The sequence below is a fragment of the Eurosta solidaginis genome, chromosome 1 (assembly GCF_040869045.1).
Source record: "Eurosta solidaginis isolate ZX-2024a chromosome 1, ASM4086904v1, whole genome shotgun sequence".
Classification (NCBI taxonomy): Eukaryota; Metazoa; Arthropoda; class Insecta; order Diptera; family Tephritidae; genus Eurosta; species Eurosta solidaginis.
Genome location: NC_090319.1, coordinates 74,284,324 through 74,311,953, shown reverse-complemented (window position 1 = coordinate 74,311,953; position 27,630 = coordinate 74,284,324). Strand labels below are relative to the sequence as shown.

The 27,630-nt window shown below is 33.9% G+C and overlaps 1 protein-coding gene across 1 annotated transcript in view; it reads right to left on the bottom strand.

The window, feature by feature from the left end:
• The window catches only part of Ino80 (chromatin-remodeling ATPase INO80), a 380,523-nt gene that overhangs the window by 95,367 nt on the left and 257,526 nt on the right, over positions 1-27,630 (bottom strand). The gene's annotated exons all lie outside the window — the stretch shown is intronic.

Sequence of the window (27,630 nt, the reverse complement as noted above, 5' to 3'; positions counted from 1 at the left end):
AAGCCAAAGTCAAATTTTAAGTTGATCCGTGTAATGTAAGTATTGTTTTCAATAAAACCGTTTAACTTAAAAAAAATTTTAATTATTTTATTTGATTTCAAATTCATAACTCATTGCGAGCATACTGTACTAGCAATATAGGAGTATTACATATGTGACCCGGCCTATGAAAATGTGGCTTATGACTCAAAACAACTCCTACGACTAAGAAACTGTAGAAATGCATTGTTTATCTTTAAGAGCTATTTCTCGCAATTTCTTTTTAGAGTCATAAGCCACCTTTTCATAGGCCGGATCACATATATGCACTCAAAGCAAGTATGCGCATTTTTTGGAGAAACTGTTAATTGTGTTTAAAATATTTTACTCGTATTAGGTTTTTTATGTAAAACGAAGGTAAATATTTCAAAGTTCTACTATAAAAAAGAGATCGATTCATCCGTATTTACTTTATAGCTGTTTAATCAAACATATTTATAGTTTTTTACTACATTTTGACAATTTGCCACTCCCCTATAATATTTACCCTCAAATTATATTAAAATGTTGTCCATCCCACATATGTAGCTAAGCTTTCAAATGCAAAAAACCATTTTAAAATCGGAGTATTGTGTGTGAAGTTATGGCACTTCAACCGTATTTAGAGACTTTATTTTATAAGATTTATAGATTACATATACTACATATATAATGTCAGCACTCGATTCATCACAACACGCTCTAATTAATCTTTCTTCTTGCTTTCTATAAAACTTCGAACATTTTTATTAGATACATCTATATATAGCTGCGGATATTCCCCAATAGCTCCATCACCTATTGCAATTGCACAAAGTTGTTCATTCACAACGCCCGCTGCTCCAGCATCTGCAGAAGACACACCACCATTGATTTTTGAGCCGCAAATCATTGATTTTGTTACAGTGACATTTGTCCCATTGAATTCAACCAAACATTCCTGCCGTGTTAATATAGGCACGTAAATACTTTCGAGTACTGCGTTCTTTGAACCATATCCACTAACTCGCATTAATTTCCGTTTAATGGTTGGTAAGTTTTGAGTACAAAGTGGTATTGTTTTGACTGTAAAAGCCTTATTAAAAGCGTATTGCACTTTAATCACACCTACATTCGTCTTAGAAAATAAATCACACGGATAATATACTTTCTTCACATTGCGATGTTGTGGCGGTGTTTCATTTAAATTGATTACACCCGCTCCAACGGACATTTTTTTTACAGAAGATTTTTTCACGCATTTCTCGATTGTAGCCACTATTCGCATAGTCACCAATGAGCCAGCGCAATCATATTTGCCGTCATAATATATTGCAACCAAATGTGGGCTATCCGATATGCTCGAAGGTACGCCGCCAATAATGCGCAATTGCGCATTCGCATTAATCAAAAGGCATCCAAGAATCACGACAAAAAGGAGCGTGAAATTATTCCGTAAGCTCATTATATTTTATGACTTTTTCTAACGATTTTTAAGTTTAAAGTAAATTAAGATAGATTTTGTGGGCGCTTTTTATACATATTTGGCCATGCGAAAAAAAAAATATTAGAAACAAGTAAGGAAGTCTAAGTTCTGGTGAAAACGAACATTACATAGCCAGCTGTACACTTGAAATGCTGTTGTTGTTTGTTTTGTGTGCTAAATAGTGTTACAAGGCTGCGCAATAATACATATACATATGGTTCTATTGTGAACAAATTTTTCTTCGAGTTATGGCTCCCGAAACATAGAAAATTGCTTAGTCATAAAAGAGGCGGGGCCACGCCAATTTTTTTTAATTTGAATTTGTTCCTATTTATTGCTATAAATCCACTTGGGAAATGAAATACCATTGATATAAAGCTATTTTTTGCAAAGATATAGCCTATTTTATTCGTCCACGCTCCTTTTAAAAATCTTTTATATAAAGGTGGGTGTGGTCCTTAATCGATTTCGTTCATTTTTCTTCAAAGCATTCCTTATAGTAAGGGCAACCTCTCTACCGAAGTTTGTTACGATAGGTTTAACGATTTTTAATTTATGATTAATAATATTTGTAAAATTGATTTTGTCACAAGTGGGCGGTGTCACGCCAATTTTAAAAAATGTTTTCAAATTTTCATCAAGAGTCGAAATAATGTATAATGTATTTATTTATTACGGCTTTCCTAAGCCTAACTTAAATCTATTTTACATGTTTATAATTGTCTTCTAGACTATGCAATCTAGAATAGTTACATCTATGTCCTACCTTGGAGTACTATGGATGGGAGACTTCCAGAACATGCGAACAAAGCGTTGTGCTTGTGTAGTATGTAGGCATTTTACGCATGTTAGTAAAGCGCGAAGGCAACATCTGCACGGCGATGCACTGAGTTAATCGAGTGATGCGCTTCAGTATGTGCTTCGGCAACCTTTTTGTATGCGTACAAGAGCTTGGAAGTCTTGGCGCTACATAGCAGTATAGTTTCGTTGCACTTCTATCGATGCTATGGAAGTCCGCCTGTCCAGCACTAAATTGGTAGTGTTCCGCAATAATTGTACAATTTTTGTTTAAATTTATTGGAATGACATGATTTAATATCATTCGGTAGTTCATTATATGATTTAAGACCTTTATAATACAGTTTAGATTTGTCTGATTCAGTTTTATAAGCCGGCAGATTAAAATCATTTTTATTACGAGTATTTACAGAGTGCATATCTTTTACATATTTTATATTAGTCCTCAAATACGCAGGCAAAGTTTTAATAAATTGTATGGTATAATAAAAAAGTTGCTGTCTAATGCTAAGCCAATTAAGAGAGCATAGCGTGTCTCTGATAGGTGTGTCATACCGTTTTTTGAGAATGAATCTCATAGCGCGGTTCTGTTGCTTTTGTAGCTTGTATATCTGACTATCTCGCAAGATGAAAAATATAGTTGGGCAATAAATAAAATGAGGTTCGATTATAGATCTGTAGACGATGATTTTATACCTTCTATTTAAATATTTGCAGGTTCGTTGTGTAAAATATAACTTTTTCGCTATTTTTCCTACCGTATAATCCACGTACTCGTTGAAATTCAGCTTATCATCTATTTTTATTCCCAAGTATTTTATGGTGCTGACTTTTTCAATTAGTTCGTTATTTATATTTAAGTTTTGTAGCTCACTGTTTTGAAAATTGCGTCTAGATATAACCATAAATTTCGTTTTATTGACATTCACTTTTAGTCTGTTTACGCATAACCAACCATATACGCTGTTAAGATCTTCTTGCAGCTTAGCATATATTTCAGTAATATTGTTCCCACTTATCATCAGCAATGTATCATCAGCAAACAATTTTATTTCACAGTGCTTAATGGAGCTAGTTATATCATTAATATATATATTGAACAGTATGGGTGCCAGCACAGACCCTTGAGGTAGACCAACAGGTACCCCCCCCCCCCCCCCTCTATCCGATACGGACGTTCCAATCACTGTTCTTTGGTATCTGTTAATTAGGAAGTCTTGAAACCATTTTAGTTCTATACCAGAAACGCCAATGCAAGAAAGCTTTTTCAGCATTAAGTTTTGGTCGATCGTCTCGAATGCACGCTTTAAATCCAAAAACACAGCTAATATGTGTTTTTTCCTGCTTAAGTCTTCTTTCCAGTTCGCTACAACCAAATTCAAAGCACTTTCACATGAATGTTTCTTTCGAAAACCAAATTGTTGAGGTATAATAATTACATTATCTTCTAAATATTTTACCAGCTGATTTTTTACCACTGTTTCCAAAATTTTTTCATCACATTGTAACGTGTTAATAGGTCTTATCTCCTCAGCTTTGATGGTATTTTTAACTTTTTCTAATGGCACAACTATAGAAGATTTCCATAAACTAGGAACGAGACCTTTATCTAAGCTCTCATTAACAAGTTGAGAATAGAAAAAACCTATATACGTTATGGAGTATTTAACGACTCCTTCCGACACAAGTTTCTTCCCTCCAATTTTATTTTTAAACTTACTTACTATATCAACTATCTCTGAAGTGGATACTTTCTGAAACTTAAAAACATTAGGGCCATTTTGCTCATCTATAGTACCTTCATTACTAAAAGAAGTAGGAATATTCATGCTAATCTCCAATATACTATCAATGAAATAGTCATTCAAAGACTGCGCTATTTCATTTTCCTCTGTGTAGAGTTGGTCGTTTATTTTAATTTTTTTAATACCATTATTTTCTTTAGCCATGCTTATGGAATTTTTCAAGTTTTTCCACATGACCTTACTATCGCCAGCACTATGGTTGATTTTGTTTTCCATGTACTTGGCTTTTTTTTATCTTAATTAGCCGTTTATATTGGCGTTTCGAACTATAATATTCACTCCATTCTCCAGTGGATAGGCTGATCTTGTAAAGATTTAGCTTACGTTTATTTAAGTTAGCCAGCTCAAAATCATACCACTTGTTCATAAGTTTGACACTGACTTCTTTAGAGTATGTCAGGGTGGTCACTGCGCTTGATAGCTTATTATATAGGAATGTTGCCTTATTTTCGATGCTCAGATTTTCAAAGTCAGTGTAGTTAAGCTGTCGTAATTCATTAACAAGGCTGTCGCTTGTATAATTTTCTCTTCGTATATTGTTCTCTTCGTTCTCATCTGAAATAACTTATGTAATTTGATTTTGAATTTAATCGTTTCATGATCTGAAATCTGAAACTCTTCTAATTTTAAACATGATATAGAGCTACTATCTGTAAATAACAAGTCGATCAATGTATCTGTCTTATCGCCCTTTCGTGTATAAAAATCTATTTTTTGCTCCATATCAGTCCACACGTCAAATTTCCACATTCTAGGTGAATTATTTATTAAATAATCAGGCTTTTTGTGTTTTCCAAAATGTTATATATATAAAGAGTGGGCGCGGTTATCATCCGATTTCGCTCATTTTTAATACCAATCTATTCTGGGTCCAGATAAGCTCGTGTACCAAATTTGGTGAAGATATCTCAATATTTACTCACGTTATCGTGTTAACGGACAGACGGACAGACAGACGGACGGACGGACGGACGGAAATGGCTCAATCTAATTTTTTTTCGATCCTGATGATTTTAATATATGGAAGTCTATATCTATCTCGATTCCTTTATACCTGTACAACCAACCGTTATCCAATCAAAGTTATAATACCCTATGTACAAGTACAGCTGGGTATAAAAAGAATTGAAACAATAAAAATTTGATTAAATTTAAGTTAAAGCTAACACAGAAAATCTTATTTTTTTTGTTTTTTTGTTCACTCGGCCCATTATACATAGCTTGAGAGAATTGCTTAGTAAAAGTGCCAGCTAACATTTCAGCTGAACAAACAACTTTTGCTCCATCAAAATAACAAATTTAAGGTTTTTATTTATATTCCAGCGAAATGCAATTAGTGCGACTTTGATAACCATTTTGCACTTATTTCTCAAATCAATCACCCCTATTCTGCATTTCGACTTGGATTGCAATTTTTTCGATTTCGCAAATTTAGTATTCTGTGTTCCAATCTCTTTCGATCCAACTTCGAATCGTTCGATTTTGTGTATTCTGCATTTCGATCGTAGTTCCGTTTTTCTAAGTTGCAAATTAGTTGGCGGAAAAATATTTTCTTTTTATTTTTTTATTAATTTATAACAGAATTTTAACAAAAATGTAATAAAACTTGTTTAGAAACGTAGAAGGCTTGATGATGATTGTTTTTTATATGTTTTCAGGTCAAAAAGAACATGTCGATGTCGAAGTCCATGGACTTATTTGCCCTGAAAAAGTATCTAACACATACTTGAAAGCATCCTTATTAAGTCGAAAGTTCTTTTTGAACCTAAATAAGTAATTAAACTTTACCACTTTTAAGTTCAATTTCTTACAATTCGTCACTCATCTCAAATGGATTACACAAATCTCGCAATATTTGCCTTTCCATTCTCGCCTGGCCATTTTCGTATGCGTTGCTTTCCAACTCCATAAATAATGCCGCGGCTATTGATTCGATTATAATAGACAGCTACAATTTGTGTCTGTTCGTTGGGTCCAGTTATATGCCAAAGCAAGCTACCGGCGTAGAGGAAGGTGAAGCGAAAACGTAAACAATCCTTGCGGAAAGAATAAATAAATCTTTATAAAGTATTTTAGGACAATGCAATGAAATTAGCATCCATAAAATTCAGAAAATGTCAACTATATTCGTGCAGGAATCCGTTTTAACAAAACTTGCTGGCCACGGCAGGGAATTGGCCAAAAGAACGACAAAAACGCACATACAATTATGAAAGCACTTCACTCAAAAAAATATAACACTGCGGCAATATATTCTATAGTTTTTTTTGTACAAAATGGCGTGGATAATAAAATATAAACGTTTTTCAGTATTTTTTACAAATTTTCTTTAATTTATTTTGTTCCAATTTTCACCCGTCCAAAACACGTTGAAAAAAGAGCTAAAAGTATATGTATATTTTTCAAAGTAGGTTAGTTTAGGTTGAACCGGCCGGTCCATGAGGACACACACAGACTTAGTAAGTCCGTAGTGTTACCAGAAGTTTGTTTTAAGGACCAAACTGCAAAACCCTATCAAAAACCAAAACCTATGTTATAAAATAACTCCGTCCTCTTGGCAAATACTAGAAGCTTTCTAGGACTTGAGCAACTTGCTGCTTCTAGATTTGACAGATGTATCACTCCTAATAGCTGGAGTCTTAGCCTGTCAGCGCAGGGCACGAGCACAGAACGTGCTCAATTGTTTCCTCCTCCAACCCTCACTTCCTGCATCTGCTATCACTGACCAAGCCTAATTTTAAGGCATGTGACGCCAGAAGTAGTGACCAGTCTGAATACCCGTCAGGAGTCTACTCAGCATGCTTTGCCCACAGATTATATTAACTTTGATTGGATAACGGTTGGTTGTACAGGTATAAAGGAATCGAGATAGATATAAACTTCCATATATCAGAATCATCAGTATCGAAATAAATTTGATTGAGCCATGTCCGTCCGTCTGTCCGGTAACACTATAACTTAAGTAAATATTTAGATATCTTCACCAAATTTAGTACACGAGCTTATCTGGACCCAGAATAGAGTCGTATTGAAAATGAGCGAAATCGGATGATAACCACGCCCACTTTTTATATATATAACATTTTGGAAAACACCAAAAACCTGATCATTTAGTAAATAATACACCTAGAATGTTGAAATTTTACGTGTGGCTGACACTGAGACTCTTGATAAAAATTTGGTAAACAATTTTAAAATGGGCGTGGCACCGCCCACTTGTAATAAAATCAATTTTACAAATATTATTAATTATAAATCAAAAATCGTTAAACCTATCGTAACAAAATTAGGCAGAGAGGTTGCCTTTCCTATAAGGAATGCTTTGAAGAAAAATTAACGATTTCGGTTAAGGACCACGCCCACTTTTATATAAAAGATTTTTAAAAGGGTCGTGGACGAATAAAAAAAGCTATATCTTTGCAAAAAAGAGCTTTATATCAATGGTATTTCATTTCCCAAGTGGATTTATAACAATAAATAGGAAAAACTACAATTTTTAAAAAATGGGCGTGGCACCGCCTCTTTTATGACTAAGCAATTTTCTATGTTTCGTGAGCCATAACTCGAAGAAAAATTAACGGATCGTAATAAAATTGGGTACACGAGTTTTCCTTATAGCAGGAAATATTTCTAGAAAAAATGGACGAGATCGGTTAAAGACCACGCCCACTTTTATATAAAAGATTTTTAAAAGGGTCGTAGACGAAAATATAAGCTATATCTTATCGAAAAAGAGCTTTGTATCAATAGAATTTTACTTTCTAAATTGAATTATAACATTAAATTGGAAAACACTAAAATTTTTGCAAATGGGTGTGGCACCGCCCCTTTCATGACTTAAGCAGTTTTCTATGTTTCGGGAGCCATAACTTGAAGAAAAATTTACATATCGTAACAAAATTGGGTACACACATTTCCCTTATAGCAGGAAATATTTCTAGTAAAATGGACGGGATCGGTTAAAGACCACGGCAACTTATATATAAAACAAATAAGGAAGGCTAAGTTCGGGTGTAACCGAACATTACATACTCAGTTGAGAGCTATGGAGACAAAATGAGTACATTTCGTTATGGCATCTCCGTTATTTACTAATGACATTTTTACGTGAACCGATTTACTAGTAGAGCTTTTGACGTTCAACTAGTGCCGTAGAGAGGGCGGCAAGGGGGCAACTTGCTCCGGATAATTTGTATTTTTATTATAACTGATTTCTGGAAAATATTGATTCCTGGAAAAAAATTTCCACACGGAAAAATGCATGCATATATTCGGAACATTTGCGACAGGTTGTGGAATAATTGAAAGCATACTTCCTATTTATTTCTACCGTTCAACGTAACGATGGGAATTATTAAAATATGCTTTAAGAAAAACTGTCAAACGTGAATCTGAAACACGATGGAGCGCCAGAATACAAGCGGTTAGCGTTATCGTCGATGGGCAAGACAATGTAGAAGAATACTTAGAACAATTAGCAGAGGACACTAACACCACAAGTGCCACCAGAAGCGAAGCTACGGTTCTGTTGTAAAATATACTAAATTTTAGTTTCATACCATTAGTTCATTTCTGGTATGAAATCTTAAGGAGGATTGATCGTATGCAGCTCATATTACAAGATCCGGGGATGAATTTTAAAGAAGCGTATCATGATCTTAAATTGTTAGCGGTTGAACTATGTGAAATTCGAGACACTCTGTCAAGAAGTAATAGAAAAAGCGAAGTCTCTTTGTGAAAAATGGGATATTGATATAGTAAAACGTGTAAGAAGGCGCCGCAAAATGCTCGGAGAATCGGATAGAGTCTTTCCGCAGAATGTGAATTTCTCTCGTTACGAAAAGTGTTGATCGTCTCCAACAAGAAATACGTACAAGATTTACACGAATAAATGACCCTAATTTTAATTTTTGATTTCTCTTAGATATTGGAAATTTTTTAAACAAGGATAATAACGACTTAGAAAGAAATTGTAAGAACTTGGGTGAATTTTATAATACAGATTTCAACTTTTTATCGAAATATGTGACTGCAAAATATTACTTCGCAGTAGAAAAGAAATCGAACCTAAAACTACGTTAGAATTACTTACTTTTATAATCTCGTATGGAGAAGATGTGTTTCAAAACTTGTGAGTGGCACTTCAAATACTCTTGACTATTTCAGTATCAATTGCTAGCTGCGAACGTTCATTCAGCAAATTAAAAGTGATTTTGACATATTTATGATCAACGATGGGGCAAGGTCGCCTAAGTGACCTAACATTATTAAGTGTGGAAAAGGAAAAAATTTAAATGATAAATTTTGATATCTTTGATATATTTGCTTCCTCAAAGCCAAGCAAAATTTGCACATAGGTATTAGTTTTTCTAATGTATTATAATGATATTATTATTAAATATGTATTGGAGTCTGCTATAGATGATGGGCTGAAGGAACGTGATAAAAATATAGGAAGGTAAAACCATTCTCTTTTGATTTTTAAACAAATTTTAAAATCTCTCAAAAACTTTGTGCAAATGCCAAACCAAAGGATACAACCAAACTTTAGTATCCAGTTTACTTCCATCATTAGAGATGTTGCAGGTCTTCGCAGCTGGCCGATTCAACTCGTCCAACTAGTGGATACTAATATGCGGAGGTTTTCCGACACCTTTTTCCCCCACTTTAGCGTTAAGTGGGACACCCCGATTTTGCTTTGATGACACTCAGAGAGCAGCGCACATATACATTTTCTTGTTTATCAGCGACAGAACTAGGCGGCATAGGCTATTTCCCGTTCGTCCATGTATGGTTCTTACTTTTGTTGTACAAATCCCCCGCCTGGGTTAATAGGCTAGAACACTCAAGAAACTTTAAATTAAATCCTCTAACGGAGGTCAGGAATCGAGCAGTTCCACTATGGTTTTACCAAAAAGAAGTTGCTATTACAGATTTTTGTTCCACATTACAGACGAATAGATGATTTGTGCTATATACCAGGCTGGGGCCATACACAGACATCGAAGTTGGGGCAGAGTAACGCGCCTATCCTTCGGAAGTGTGCATTCTTCTGCGGCGATGGTTGCAAATGCGGGAGCCTGACTTTGAAGGAAATCACAGACTTTGCGTTCGTGTTGCTCTGGATCATACTACACCAGATCTCGTCATAGGGCTTATGCAGATGTCTTCTACCTTGGAGGTGTTACTACATCAATCAATTGTCTTTTGGGATGCCTCGGTGCTCAGAGGTCTTAAGAAGGTAGATGGCAGTTCTAAATGGGAAATTTGGCAGCCCCGCAACTTTATCCGTTGCAGCGATTTGAGGAGTTTGATGCATCTTTGTGCATTGTAGGCAATTTCCGATGCATTTGTATTGAAGCAGAGACTGTGTTCGAACGTCACAACCAAAAGTTGAAAAGTTATGCCAGCGAAGTGGCTGTCCAGTTGTTGTGTTATGTGCAAGGTCCAGGCCGTGAACAATATGGCAGTATGTCCGTTAAATCAGTGCCCACTCCTGTGATGTCACAAATTTGAAGAGACAAGGGATATAAAAGTTTATTTTACAGCATAGTTTTCTTTTGTTGATTCCACTCTGCATTCACAGAGCCATGAACATGCCGGACAAAACTAAGTTTCTCCTCTAAGCCTTTCAACCCGCCGGGGAATGCAGCTCCCTCCGTTGTTGTCATTCAGCAACGAGTGCTTCGTTTCCTATATTTCAGGATGAGGGTGCCAGAGTTATGATGACTTACCCTCCATTCTGATGGCTTTTCCACCAAAATGATTGCACTCCAACGATTAAGAATTCGGTAGTTCCCATAAAAAAGTTAGAGCTTAACATAAAAATATTTATGTAATATAATAAAATAAAAATCTAATGCTTGTTTATGTAAATTTTTTTGTAATGCAAACAAAATCAAAATAAAACAAGTAAGGACGGGACTGTCTTCGGCTGTGCCGAAGACTTCATACCTTCCATGAATGGGGCTGAACAATAATCTTATCCCGTTCGTAATCTCCAAATAACCGGATGTATAAGATAAGAAATATATAGTGAACAGATGTACATACCTAAACGATTTTTAAGATAAATATAAAATAAAAAATGGCAAAAACCCCCTTATCTGAACGATCGGTTGTATGGGATATATATTATATATAGCTCCGATGGAAATGATTGTTTCAGGATATCTTCTATGATATATTAGAATATATATCACCGAGTTTCAAATTTATACTTTCTAAATTGCGGCAGGAATGACCAAAATCCTCTTATCTGAACGATCGGTTGTATGGGATATATATTATATATAGCTCCGATCGAAATGATTTTTACAGGAAATCTTCTGTGATATATTAGAATATATATCACCAAGTTTCACGCTTTTATATTGGAAACTAAGGGAGAAATGGCCAAAAATCTTTCTATCTGAACGATCGGTTGTATGGGATAGGTATATACTATATACATATAGCTCCGATCAAAGTGATTTTTACAGGAAATCTTATATGATATATAAGAATATATATCACCAAGTTTAACGTTTTTATATTGGAAATTAAGGGAGAAAATGCCAAAAATCTTTCTATCTGAACGATGGGTTGTATGGGATATATATTATATATAGCTCCGATCGAAATGATTTTTACAGGAAATCTTCTATGATATATTAGAATATATATCACCAAGTTTCACGCTTTTATATTGGAAACTAAGGGAGAAATGGCCAAAAAATTTTCTATTTGAACGATGGGTTGTATGGGATAGGTATATGCTATATACATATAGCTCCGATCAAAGTGATTTTTTTAGGAAATCTTCTATGATAAATTAGAATAAATATCACCAATTTTAACGCTTTTATATTGGAAATTAAGGGATAAATGGCAAAAAATCTTTCTATCTGAACGATCGGTTGTATGGGATAGGTATATGCTATATACATATAGCTCCGATCAAAGTGATTTTTTGAGGAAATCTTCTATGATAAATTAGAATAAATATCACCAAGTTTAACGTTTTTATATTGGAAATTAAGGGATAAATGGCAAAAAATCTTTCTATCTGAACGATCGGTTGTATGGGATAGGTATATGCTATATACATATAGCTCCGATCAAAGTGATTTTTTCATGAAATCTTCTATGATAAATTAGAATAAATATCAGCAAGTTTAACGTTTTTATATTGGAAATTAAGGGAGAAATGGCAAAATATCTTTCTATCTGAACGATCGGTTGTATGGGATATATACTATATATAGCTCCGATCAAAGTGATTTTTTCAGGAAATCTTCTATGATATATTAGAATACATATCACCAAGTTTAACGTTTTTATATTGGAAATTAAGGGAGAAATGGCAAAAAATCTTTCTATCTGAACGATCGGTTGTATGGGATAGGTATATGCTATATACATATAGCTCCGATCAAAGTGATTTTGTGAGGAAATCTTCTATGATAAATTAGAATAAATATCACCAAGTTTAACGTTTTTATATTGGAAATTAAGGGATAAATGGCAAAAAATCTTTCTATCTGAACGATCGGTTGTATGGGATATATACTATATATAGCTCCGATCAAAGTGATTTTTTCAGGAAATCTTCTATGATATATTAGAATAAATATCACCAAGTTTAACGTTTTTATATTGGAAATTAAGGGATAAATGGCAAAAAATCTTTCTATCTGAACGATCGGTTGTATGGGATAGGTATATGCTATATACATATAGCTCCGATCAAAGTGATTTTTTGAGGAAATCTTCTATGATAAATTAGAATAAATATCACCAATTTTAACGTTTTTATATTGGAAATTAAGGGATAAATGGCAAAAAATCTTTCTATCTGAACGATCGGTTGTATGGGATATATACTATATATAGCTCCGCTCAAAGTGATTTTTTCAGGAAATCTTCTATGATATATTAGAATAAATATCACCAAGTTTAACGTTTTTATATTGGAAATTAAGGGAGAAATGGCAAAAAATCTTTCTATCTGAACGATCGGTTGTATGGGATAGGTATATGCTATATACATATAGCTCCGATCAAATTGATTTTTTGAGGAAATCTTCTATGATAAATTAGAATAAATATCACCAAGTTTAACGTTTTTATATTGGAAATTAAGGGATAAATGGCAAAAAATCTTTCTATCTGAACGATCGGTTGTATGGGATATATACTATATATAGCTCCGATCAAAGTGATTTTTTCAGGAAATCTTCTATGATATATTAGAATAAATATCACCAAGTTTAACGTTTTTATATTGGAAATTAAGGGAGAAATGGCAAAAAATCTTTCTATCTGAACGATCGGTTGTATGGGATAGGTATATGCTATATACATATAGCTCCGATCAAAGTGATTTTTTGAGGAAATCTTCTATGATAAATTAGAATAAATATCACCAATTTTAACGTTTTTATATTGGAAATTAAGGGAGAAATGGCAAAAAATCTTTCTATCTGAACGATCGGTTGTATGGGATAGGTATATGCTATATACATATAGCTCCGATCAAAGTGATTTTTTGAGGAAATCTTCTATGATAAATTAGAATAAATATCACCAAGTTTAACGTTTTTATATTGGAAATTAAGGGATAAATGGCAAAAAATCTTTCTATCTGAACGATCGGTTGTATGGGATATATACTATATATAGCTCCGATCAAAGTGATTTTTTCAGGAAATCTTCTATGATATATTAGAATAAATATCACCAAGTTTAACGTTTTTATATCGGAAATTAAGGGATAAATGGCAAAAAATCTTTCTATCTGAACGATCGGTTGTATGGGATAGGTATATGCTATATACATATAGCTCCGATCAAAGTGATTTTTTGAGGAAATCTTCTATGATAAATTAGAATAAATATCACCAAGTTTAACGTTTTTATATTGGAAATTAAGGGATAAATGGCAAAAAATCTTTCTATCTGAACGATCGGTTGTATGGGATAGGTATATGCTATATACATATAGCTCCGATCAAAGTGATTTTTTCATGAAATCTTCTATGATAAATTAGAATAAATATCAGCAAGTTTAACGTTTTTATATTAAAAATTAAGGGAGAAATGGCAAAAAATCTTTCTATCTGAACGATCGGTTGTATGGGATATATACTATATATAGCTCCGATCAAAGTGATTTTTTCAGGAAATCTTCTATGATATATTAGAATACATATCACCAAGTTTAACGTTTTTATATTGGAAATTAAGGGAGAAATGGCAAAAAATCTTTCTATCTGAACGATCGGTTGTATGGGATAGGTATATGCTATATACATATAGCTCCGATCAAAGTGATTTTTTGAGGAAATCTTCTATGATAAATTAGAATAAATATCACCAATTTTAACGTTTTTATATTGGAAATTAAGGGATAAATGGCAAAAAATCTTTCTATCTGAACGATCGGTTGTATGGGATAGGTATATGGTATATACATATAGCTCCGATCAAAGTGATTTTTTGAGGAAATCTTCTATGATAAATTAGAATAAATATCACCAAGTTTAACGTTTTTATATTGGAAATTAAGGGATAAATGGCAAAAAATCTTTCTATCTGAACGATCGGTTGTATGGGATAGGTATATGCTATATACATATAGCTCCGATCAAAGTGATTTTTTCATGAAATCTTCTATGATAAATTAGAATAAATATCAGCAAGTTTAACGTTTTTATATTGGAAATTAAGGGAGAAATGGCAAAAAATCTTTCTATCTGAACGATCGGTTGTATGGGATATATACTATATATAGCTCCGATCAAAGTGATTTTTTCAGGAAATCTTCTATGATATATTAGAATACATATCACCAAGTTTAACGTTTTTATGTTGGAAATTAAGGGAGAAATGGCAAAAAATCTTTCTATCTGAACGATCGGTTGTATGGGATATATACTATATATAGCTCCGATCAAAGTGATTTTTTCAGGAAATCTTCTATGATATTTTAGAATAAATATCACCATGTTTAACGTTTTTATATAGGAAATTAAGGGATAAATGGCAAAAAATCTTTCTATCTGAACGATCGGTTGTATGGGATATATACTATATATAGCTCCGATCAAAGTGGGTTTTTCAGAAAATCTTCTATGATATATTAAAATATATATCACCGAGTTTCACGTTTTTATATTGGAAATTAAGGGATAAATGGCAAAAAATCTTTCTATCTGAACGATCGGTTGTATGGGATATATATTATATATAGCTCCGATCGAAATGATTTTTTCATGAAATCTTCTATGATAAATTAGAATAAATATCAGCAAGTTTAACGTTTTTATATTGGAAATTAAGGGAGAAATGCCAAAAAATCTTTCTATCTGATCGATCGGTTGTATGGGATATATACTATATATAGCTCCGATCAAAGTGATTTTTTCAGGAAATCTTCTATGATATATTAGAATACATATCACCAAGTTTAACGTTTTTATATTGGAAATTAAGGGAGAAATTGCCAAAAATCTTTCTATCTGAACGATCGGTTGTATGGGATATAACTATATATAGCTCCGATCAAAGTGATTTTTTCAGGATATCTTCTATGATATATTAGAATATATATCACCGAGTTTCAAATTTATACTTTCTAAATTGCGGCAGGAATGACCAAAATCCTCTTATCTGAACGGTCGGTTGTATGGGAGATATATGTTATAGTGGTTGGATCCTACCGGATCAGACAAATGTCTAATATAATACAAAAATACATCCTTGTACAAAGTTTCATTGAGATATCTCAAAATTTGAGGGACTAGTTTGCGTTCAAACAGACAGACGGACGGACGGACAGACGGACATAGCTATATCAACTCAGTTCGTCGCGACGCGTCGCCCTGGTCAATTCGGTATACTTAATGGTGAGTCTATCTTCTATATTTCTCAACGTTACAAACATCATGTTCATGAAAGGTATAAAAGTATGAGAGCCGTGAGAATTTAAATAAACAACAAACAAAAATGTTTCCCCGGGCGCAAGAAAACCTCACTACGCCACTGCTTTCAACAATGAATTTTAAATTGGTTTAGGTTTCGTATGTTCATATGTTCACGAAAGTCCACGAGTCCTTGTTGTGCGTACTTTTCAGAAAATTTAGGTCTGAAAGCAAAATAATAGAAAAGAAGGGAAAGGAAAAGAAATGGAAGGAAATTAAAGAAAGGAGAGGAAAGGACAGAAAAGGAAAGGAAGGGATATGAGGGGAAACGAAAAGAAAGGAAATTGAAGAAGAGAAATGGAAAGGTAAAGGAAATAAGAAAAAGGAAGAAAGGAACGATTGTGGTGTACTATTGTTCTCTGTGGTGTAATGAGTGACCACTGCAGTTGTTGAATTTCATTAACTGGGCGAATTCTAGTACTAAAAATATGACTAACTTTGATTACAAAACAATCAGTGCATAGCCATACCGAAACTCAAAATAGAGGATATATTAATTTTGGATATAACAAAATTGGCTAGATTTAAGGATGAAAACTTAGAGGATCGTTTGCTAGATGAAAGCTTTTGGACGCCAATTCATTTCATTTTCATTTATTGCAAAAAGAGTTATGTAGAAATAAATTATATGTATTAAATAAATTATAAATTAAAAATTGCATCAAATAAATGCTTTCATACATTTAACCCAAATAACCCTAAAAGTTACTCAGGCGAAAACTTTTGATTTTTTTTTTTGGAAATGTCTGTTTAAAACCGCTATAGAAAGAGACTCTGATACTTTTATTTATTTATTTTTAATTATTTTAGAGGTGTCCTATATATAGTACATTAGGAATATAAGGGATAAAAACATATTTTTATTTATTGGAATGGAAGTTTACAAAACACTTGGTATGTACTCCAATATTGTATTTTCACATCTTGTAGTGGTTTTTTGATGGCAATATCCACATCGGTTTTGGTTTTCCTGTGGCTCTACAAGATGATCTATACGGTCATAGCGAATCTCGGCTTCTTTGGGGCAACTTGGGTGGCCTTTTTGGTAGGTTGATTGCTTTCTATGGGCAGTCAGCAGCATGGTAGCCACTGCACGCCTAAAGCTCAGTTGGTCAAAACTTCCGCCCCGTTCGCGATGTATGATCTAAGCGTTTTGGAGCGCCATATCAATGCAGGGGGCTAGCAAAGGCAGGTACCAATTGCCCCTCATTGAATTTCTATACAAGCTTATATTTTGGCCAGAACTTTCCACTCCTTCCATTTTAGAGTTATACATGTAAATCAAATGCGGTTGTTCTACATATATAACGGTATGTTATCGTCACCTCATCCAATGAGCTTTCAGGCCGGCTGCACTAAATTTTATTTCTGCTGGCGCTTGCAGTTGGGCAGATGGAAAATTATTTATGCCAAAAGCTTCCTCAGGACCAGAATCTTCGTCGTTTGCATTAACTGGAGGAAACAAAACCACTTCATCGACGTCGCCAGTGTTTTCCTCACCACCTTCCAACAAAACAAGAACCTCATGAAGCCAGAGACCCCTGCAAAAAAATAGATCTTGTAGACACCTATCTTCCTAATGTACTATATGTAGGACACTAACATTTGCTCATTTTTACTACTAATTAAATTTCAATGTATTTAACTATAATTTTACACATTTAAAAACTCGTTTATTTCTCTATAATTTATTAATAAAAAAAATATATTTCTTAAATTTTGTCATATAAATTTTAACTCACTTTTGAAATCGTATGTTATAATTTTGCATATTTCAAAATTAGTAATTTTCTGAATAAGACAACGAGCACTTCTCTCACTGAGGGACTGTAAACACTTACTAACGCTGTCGCGCAATTTCTACTGCATGCAAAAATACATTGCCGTTATTTCCTGGCCATCGGCCGCGTGCGTGAATCGACATGAAATTGGTGTCCTACATATAGTACATTAGGGTTATCTGGGTTAAATCAATGAGAGCAATCCCCGCTTAATTCTTGCAAATAGACATCGTTTGTTAAGTCTTTGTAGTTCTATAAGGCCCGTTTTTTCAGTAGTTCGTTAAGCTAAGCTTAAACTAATATTGCTTAAATTCTAGTCAAATTTAAACTCCTGCTAAACTACTGAGCAATTTTTCAGTCACAGTTAAAGGCCGCCTTTTATGTAAGCTTTTTTGTGCGGCAATACTGTTTTTTATTATCTATGTAGATAATGTGTAGATACGGCAACCAGCTGAATTTTGTTTACCCAACAAACAATGAAAGAATATTTCTCCAGCGAAATATGTATATCTAGTTCCGGAGGTGGTATCCAACATCATTATTTAATTATTCTTAAATCATATAGTTCTCTAGTTGATATCCAACCAACTTCATTCTCCAATCACTATCCAACCTTTGAGAAATTTTGTAAAATGAATAGTTCTCAAATCTCCAAGGTCGAAACCTTCCTTAAGACGTCATTCTTAAATTATTTTCCGACCTTTGAGAGATTTTGAGAAATGTACAGTGCTCAAATATTTATTCAACACATTTCTCCAGTTAATGTCCTACATTGGATATCGAGTTGAGGTGGAGTTGAAAACAAAATCTCCAAGGAGGTACAACCAAAATCATTGTGAGAAATAAATACCTGATTGATAGCAGTAATGAAGCGTAATTAATCAAAAACAAATTATATATATATTTTATTTTATTTTCGTGAAAATACTGTGGTATGGAATCTTACATTCGAGTCCAGTTAGGGAACCACAATTTGGGAATTAAATTTGTTCAACTTATAAAAAATTTCTCTTTTGCTGAGTACGCTATGATTCTCGAGTTTAGCCACCGTTTCGAAACAACTCTTGAGATTTTAGAAGTATGCCTAGTAGGGCGGGTCGATTTAAAAATCGCTCATTGCTCTGTGAAAATCGTATTCTAGGGATCAAAATAAGAAACTTTGCCGAAGGAACCATAACTCTAAAACGAATTCTGATGTCCCCCCCTTTGGGTCGAACTTTTGGGTAGGGGCAATTTCAATTCTACCTGCTGTGTCTTGTGGTGGCTTAAAAAAAACTACACAAGCAATTTTACGAATTACAATTGTGTCACAGTGATACCTTAATTTTTTAAAACGGTTGAATAAAAAACCCACACAACTATGTTTACAACATGCAAATGCATCACAGTGATGCCTTGGTTTTAAAAGGGGGTTGTAAAAACGCTAATTTCTAATAATTTTTTTTAATTTCTTTTCTATTACTAAGTTAAATTCATTTTTTCATTTACATATGTTCTGACTAAATAAATTTCTAAAGAGAAAAATAAACTCCAAAAAGAAAAAACATTTCAAAGTGGGATTTTTCAAAATTTGCCCCTACGACCCAAAGGGGGGACATCAGAATTCGTTTTAGAGGTATGGTTCCTTCGGCAAAGTTTGTTATTTTGATCCCTAGAATATGATTTTCACAGAGCAATGGGCTTTTTTTTTGCCTCCCCACAAATCGACCCGGCCTAATGCCTAGGTATCAACGTGAGCTCTAATGGTACTAAAGCCCAAATGCTTGTCGAGTATATTGGACGCCATTTCGAACGAACGCAAATAACGGGTAGGTTAACTAGAGTTTAACCCTGCCAGATCGGCCACTTAAGCTCAGCTTAAACTTCAGTTAAAGTAGACTGAAAAACTACAGAGTAAGGTTAAGCGTGGTTTAACTGACAAACTGAGTTGAATTTGTACTGAAAAATCGCGCCTAAATAGAACAAAAAGCAAAAATACCAGTTTCTTTGAAACCGCCACAAACAACAAGCATAACTTTAACACATGTTTACATGCAAAGTATATACTGTGCAAAAGAATAAAACATACAAGGAAGGCAATTGGGATAAAGTTTACAACAACTAAGGCATGACGTGGCTGAATGCGTTTGCAACACTTCAAACATTGTAGGAGTGCGGGTTCAAATCATACTCCGGGGAGAAAAGGCTTTGAAGAGATTCACAAGGTATAATCGAAACAGATGTTGCCTTGTTCGCCCTGTAATCAAGTTGTTTAAAAATGTGTCCCAAAGTATTACATAAATTATAAATTAAATATTGCTTCAAATAAATGTGTTCATACATTTAAAGCAATGAGGGCCACCCCCACTTAATTCATATATATATTAAAATATCGTCCATCTCACATACATAGCAAAGCTTTCAAATGCAAAACACCATTTTAAAATCGGAGCATTCTGTGTGAAGTTATGGCACTTCAACCGTATTTAGTGACTTTATTTTATAATATTTATAGATTACATATGTACATATAATGTCAGCCCTCGATTCATCACAACACCCTTCAATTAACATTTCATCTTGTTTTTTATATAACTTTGAACATCTTCATTAGATACATCTGTATATAGCTGCGGATATTGCCCATCAGCCCCATTATCTATTGCCATTGCACAAAGTTCTCCATTCACAACGCCCGGTGCTCCAGCATCTCTAGGCAACAAACCACTATTTCCGTTTGAGCCACAAATCATTGATTTTGTTACAGTGACCTTTTTCCTTTTGTAAATATTCAAACATTTTTTCCGTGTTACTATAGCCACGTAAATAGTTTCGAGTTCTTCGATATAGGAACCCCATCCACTAACTCCCATCATTTCGCCTTCTGTTAATGGTCGAGTACAAAGTGGTATTGTATTTACTTCAGGACTCTGAGTAAAGGCTTCTCTCAATTTAATCACACCTACATTCTTATTGGAAAATAAACCACATGAATGATGTACACTCTTCACTTTGCCAGTTTGTGGCGGTGTTTCACCTAATTTGGTTAAACCAGCTCCAACGGACATTTTATTTACATCAGATTTTTTCGCGCATTTCGCGATTGTAGCCACTATTTCAAAAGTCACCAGTGAGCCAGCGCAATCATATTGGCCGTCATAATATATTGCAACTATATATGGTACTTCCGTTATTTTTGAAGGTGTGCCGCCATTAATGCGCCATTGCGCATTCGTATTGATGAGAAGACAACCAAAAATCACGAGAAAAAAGAGCGTGAAATTACTCGGTGAATACATTATAATTTTTGACTTTTCCCAACACCTTTTTGCTTTAAACTTAAGCAAGATAGACTTTGTGGGTGCTTTTTATACATATTGGGTCATGCGAAAAAAAAGTATTAGAGAAAAGAATTGACACAATAAAAATTTGATTAAATTTAAGTTGAAGCTATACAAAGAAAATCTTATTTTTTTGTTCACTCGGCCCATTATACATAGTTTGAGAGAATGGTAACAGTCCCGGCTAACATTTCAGCTGAACAAACAACTTTTGCTCTATCAAAATAACAAATTTAAGGTTTTTATTTATGTTCCAGCTAAACGCAATTAGCGCGGCTTTGATAAACATTTTGCAGTTATTTTTCAAAACAATATTTCCTTGTTATTGAGCGCTAAAAAATTTTTCATACATATGTCAACACAGACGCTATGCGTGTGACTATATCGTGACGCTGTGTGTGTAGGCTTAAAAGCAATACCTTTTTGGTATGCGGTGTTGCCATTTTGGTGCTTTTGGAGCCAGATCTACCCTTTTTTTGTTGCGTTTAGCTCCAAAAATTCCGCTTTGGCCCCTAGCTCTTTTTTTGGCCCTCTTTAAAATCTTTGCCATTTTTTGCTCCAAATCTATTTCGGCAATACGTATTGTGTAATTTGTAGTGTGTTTTATGTGTGTCGAAGTTTAATTTGTTTCGTTATGTATGATGTGGCAACTCGGTGCTCAAATCGGTGATAACAAAAACTTTAATCGATAAACTGTGTCATGAGGTTGTACATTTGCTTTCCAGCTTGTGCAACAGCATAGTGTCACCTTTTAGGAGTTTCGACCCTTTAACTTCCGATTATAATAAATTTTTGTCTCCCGTACCTTACTTTCATTATACCTTTGAAGAATATATACGAATTAAAATATAAGATAAATGCATAGACAAATTCATTGAAAAAAAGCTACGTAATATATGCCGCGACTTCATAATTAATCTTCCTATACTCGCGCGTTGGTTTGTGAGACCGACAAAACGCTTTTCCGTAAATACTCTTTTTCTAAAAAACCCTATAAATTTAAATTTTCTGTTAGCTGCCGCTTTTTTATATGCTCTGTTCCAGTGCTGTTTTGGTGTTTGTGCGAGACGGACATATTAGTGTATTTGATAGCAATTGGTCTGTGAGACCGGCGCGAGTATATGCGTAACTTTTTATGCAGGTAAAAAAATCTTTTTTTGTTTGTGTTTTTTCTTCATTGTTATGTATTTTATTATTTTGCAGGTACCTTTAATTATCAAAATGAATCAAGAGCAAATCAGACTACTTTTGTGGGAAGAAATTTCGAGTTCTGAATATGAGGATGAAAATGACAGCGAGGTTGAAGATTTTGTTGATTTTGTTGTTCTAACTGTTACTATAAGGATAATGAAAAAGTTATCTTATTGCTTATTATTGCAAAAAAAGTATTTTTTAAGCTAATAGAGTTATTTTTTGTTTTTCCTAAATGAAGCAAAATTTAAGTTTTGTTTTTGCAGCAACACTAACGTTTTTGAAGGCTGTTTTTTTTATGAAATGTGATATGCCCTAATTTTTATTTAAAGGCTCATAATTAAATCAACCTGTGTTTTGTGTATTGCACAAGGAGTGCTTTTAAAATTCTAAGATTAATTTTCGTTTATTTGAAGAAAAAAATATGTTGTTGTTTTATTTTTGTAGCATGCAAGAAAAACAATCGATTTTGAAGACTAATAAACAAAAATCCAGCATTATCAGTGATTTGCACCAGATGGCGCAACACTGAATAAATATAGTTGGTAAAAAGGAATAGAAGTAGCAAATTTGCCAGTCAAACAAACTACCGCTGTATAGCTAAATGGTTAGCGCAGCATGCCTAAAGCGTACTGATGATGAAGGCTTAGCACCCTTCGAAATGGATCTATCTGCGCAGCTATGGCAGGTTGTCTGCAAAATTTTCTACATACTGTTCCAAAAACAAAATACAATTTTTCAAATTTAGAAAAATTAAAAAATAACAATAATTATCATTAGAAAAAAAAAATTATTGATCTGGCCTTGAGCTCGATTCGAACCTTGAATGAAGACTAATCAGTAAAATTACTGAATATTAATTTAATGAATGGTTTTATTTTTTTTTTATTATATCATCGAGTTTAAATAAAAATCGTTTTTTTTTTAAGTTTTGTTTCAAAAAACTAGTATTTCATCTAGTTCAAACTTTCGGTCTGTGAGACCGTACGCAAGCAGGTATATGTGTTACAAAAATTGGCGCGAGTATAGGAATGTTAAATTATTAGAGCAATTAGGGCAACGCTTGCCGCACAATATAGAAACGCTTAGCAAAATAGATTTATTTTCGATTGAAAACACATTGAGAATTGTAAAAGCTCAAAGGTTTTCATATTTCACAAATGAAAAAAACAAGTATAGCACTGATGAAATAACGAGATTACAAATGCAGTGGAAAAATATCTATCACCAAAATTGGAAAAATGTGACTTCAACATTAAGTTTTTGGTTTGATGTTAAGCAGTATAACTCCAAAAGCTTGTCGAGTTTGTGCTTACATTTCTGTCGCTAAGTAATGCTGAAGTTGAAATACCGTTTTTAAACATGAGTTTGATTAAAAGCAAACACAGAAACAAAATGAATTTAGTTGTGATGAATTCGCTTCTGACAATAAGACGTGGTCTTAAACGTCCGAATAAATGCTATCATGCCTTTGAAATAAACAACGATCTATTAAAATCAATGAACACAAAAAATATTTATGAGTGTAGCGATAATAATAATTCATCTTCTGAGGACGAAAGCATAGATTTGAAGTGTAAGGCCCTTCAAATATATCTCGTCCTAACATAAACTTGAATATTGCACACGTGTATTTTAATGGTGATTCGTATACCCGTAGAACGTTAAAAACGGAACCAAAAAATTGGAAAAAATTTAAATTGCCAACATTTTGCCAAGTCACATTTTTGGCGAACGACCGTGCCGTCATCGCAGAAATGTGAAAAATACTGCTTACTTTTTAACGATATCTTACCGCCAAATGGCAAAACGAAAGTTAAAAAACCGTATTTTTGTTATTTAGAAATATAAAATGTACTATAAAAGCAGTATTATTTATGTAACTCTCTTATACCTATTTTTTTTTTTTTATTTTTTTTTATTTTTTTTTTTTTTTGATTTGAACTAACACTGAAAAATAAACATATACTTTAGCTCTTTTTGCAACGGGTTTTGGATTTTCTTGAGGAAACTTAGCTCCTTATAGCCCTTTTTGCTAGATTCAAGCACCAAAGAAATTTTTTTCTGGCAACACTGGTGCACAGATATTAGCTTAAATATACCAAAAACAGAACTTTCGATTAATGCCTGCCCTGCAAAAATTGTTGGATTACATGTTCCATTTTCTTCATGTTGGAGTACTCTAACAATACTCCTTTGCAATGCGTGTGCGGACCACCATCAGCCGATCATTGCTCGTTTATTAACGACCGTGATCACGACACGATGACGATCGAACAGAGTTGCCAAAAGTAAAATATTGCATACAAATAACTGATAATAAAATTTTACTATGGCAACTGTGATAAAATGCAACCGCGCACTGGTTTTATGTATACATATTATATTAGTTTCGTTATTCACGCAAATGCTAAATAACATAAGAATATTCGTAGTATAAAATATAAAAGTTGTATTGCCCCTCTTCATTTACTTTCATTTTAAATTAAATTCACTTCGATAATTCTTTCCGACACAATTCCTCTTTAACTTTGGCATATGATCCTCTGTGGTCCATGGAGTACTACAGTGAAAGTACTTTCGAAAGTACTCTCACGTAGTACTCTATGGCATACTCACAAACAAAGCGAGATTGGGATCACCTACTCCTCTCCTAGGACATCGAAATGTTAATTGGAGCACAGATTAGATTTGGAGCAGTCCTATACTCCCAAAGGAGTATTTCTTACATTATTTATAGAGTACTCGCGTTTTTTGAAGGGTGGTTTTTCAGTACGTGTTTAAAGTATAGTTAAAGTTGACTAGAGTTTAACCGTGCCACTTTGTTCGATAACATACAATTTCGCTGCTCATCTCAGCTTAAGCGGCCGAAGTGGCAGGGTTAGACTCTAGTCAACTTTAACTGGAGTTTAAACTAGCACTGAAAAGACCGGCCTAACATGCCAACCTAATAAAACCGCACTGCGTTTTTTTAGCGCGCGCAAACAACCGGCGTTTTTTGCCCTAACCCAAATAAGCATGCGTTGCGACAATGTAAAGCATGTGTGCAACCGTCAAATCTAAATGTCACGCAGAACAAAAATTGGAAATCGAGTTAGGTTTTCACGCAGCAAATTCAATTTGGGTTGCTCTCATACAAGTTGTATGTGCATGAGACATTTTTGACAGAAAATCACTTGCGTGCGTTTATATTAGGTTGGCATGTAAGAATTTTGACGAAAGAGAAATTTTCAAAAGAAGTATACTTTCTTAACCATTTATGTTGCATTACCTTGACAACAGCAAATATGTATGTCAAGCTGATATGAAATGAAAACACATACATACATCCATATATACATATGTACCTATAAATGTACTCCCGAAGTTAAATAACGCTACCGAATGCTGGCTTTTTTCACCCTCCGATCTAACTCAGTGGTCACCAAAACTGAAACTGTGGTAGTTGATAAAAAAGCAATGAGGTAGGACGTATGCATGCATGTTTGTTAACACTCAATAAATAATACTCAAATATGCCACACAAATACTATTTATTGCTTGGGTCTAACAAAAAATTTAAACAAAATATATTACTCATATTTAACAAATAAAACATTATGCGCTTGAGCGTTTGCTTGCTAAATATTTGTTTGGAAACACCCAAATAAACAATATCCTCTGATGTTGCTTCTCTGCTTATTCTGCACACACTTATCGAAAGAGAATAATAATGTGTGTGAAGTGAGCGCGAATAATTATTTCACTAGCTAACGACCACTGATCTAATTCCAAAACGAAGGTAGTTTAATAGATTTAACTATTATGTGTCTTGAGTTTAAGTTGTCTTCTATTGTTGTTGGATGTGAGTTTTGTGTTATATTTCGATCCATCGCTTTCATTGTGTTATTATTTTTTGGTTTTCTAAATTTGTTAAATTACGTGTACGAATGGGTGAACGAGAAATCATTCTTTAACAAAATAATAATTTCTCAAGAAAGGGAGTTAAGAAGAAAGTAATAAATAATAAATAAAATTTGACAACATTACAAAATTGCCTGATGATGATTACGTTGGCGGTTTTCGAAATGGTTCCATAGCAATATGCCAGTAAATGTTTCATCCTTTTCAGTTTCTCTTAAAAAACATAATAATTGAAATTCAATGATTATAAGCCGGTGTTAAGCTCATGAATTCTTAAATATAAGTATAAACTGAACACACCATTAAACAAATATACATAAATAAATAGTCAGATTGCAGATAATAGATAATATTAAATTGTTAAAAGATTGTTTTTGTTTAGCGGCCTATTGATAAATAATTCAAGGTTCGATTCGAGCTCAAGGCCAGAACAATAACTTTTTTCTCATGATAATTATTGTTTTTTTTTTAACTTTTCTATAATTGAAAAATGGTATTTTGTTTTTGGAATAGTAAATAGAAAATTTTTCAGACATCCCACCATAGCTGCGCAGATAGATCCATTTCGAAGGGTGCTAAGCCTTCATCATCAGCAGTGTTGCCAGAAAAAAAATTTTTTGGGGCTAGATCCTAGAAAAAAAGGGCTAGAAAGAGCTAAATTTCTTCAAGGAAATCCAAAACCGTTTACAAAAGAGCTAAAAGTATATGCATATTTTTCAAAGTAGGTTAGTTTAGGTTGAACTGGCCGGTCCATGAGAACCTCACTGGACTGAGTTCGTAGTGTTACCAGAAGTTTGTTTTAACGACCAATCTGAAAAACCGTATCAAAAACCAGGACCTATGTTATAAAATAACTCAGTCCTCTTGGCAAATACTAGAAGCTTCCTAGAACTTAAGTCACTTGCTGCTTCTAGATCTGACACCATTATCACTCTTAGTAGATGGAGTCTTAACCTGGCAAGCGCAGCGCACGAGCACAGAACGTGCTCGATCGTTTCCTCCTCCAACCCGCACATCCTACATCTGCACTGACCAAGCCTAATTTAAAGGCATGTGAAGCCAGAGGGCAGTGTCCAGTCAGAATACCCGTCATGAGTCTACAATCCTCGCTTTTTAATGATAGGACCAACTTTGTTAGTCTAAGGTTATAAGGCCTACACATAATTTACGATACTTTACAGCCCCGCGCTTGAGCCCACGCCTTTCCTGCTTGGTCGATCATGTGCAACTCTCGCTTTCGTTTAATCTCGCCCAGTCTATTTGGGACGTCTACGGAGCAAGCTTCAAGGGGTGCGCCCTTTTCAGCTAGTTCATTCGCTTTTTCATTCCCATCAATCCCATATGCCCTGGGACCCAATATAGATGTATGTGTCGGAGTTACCTCGA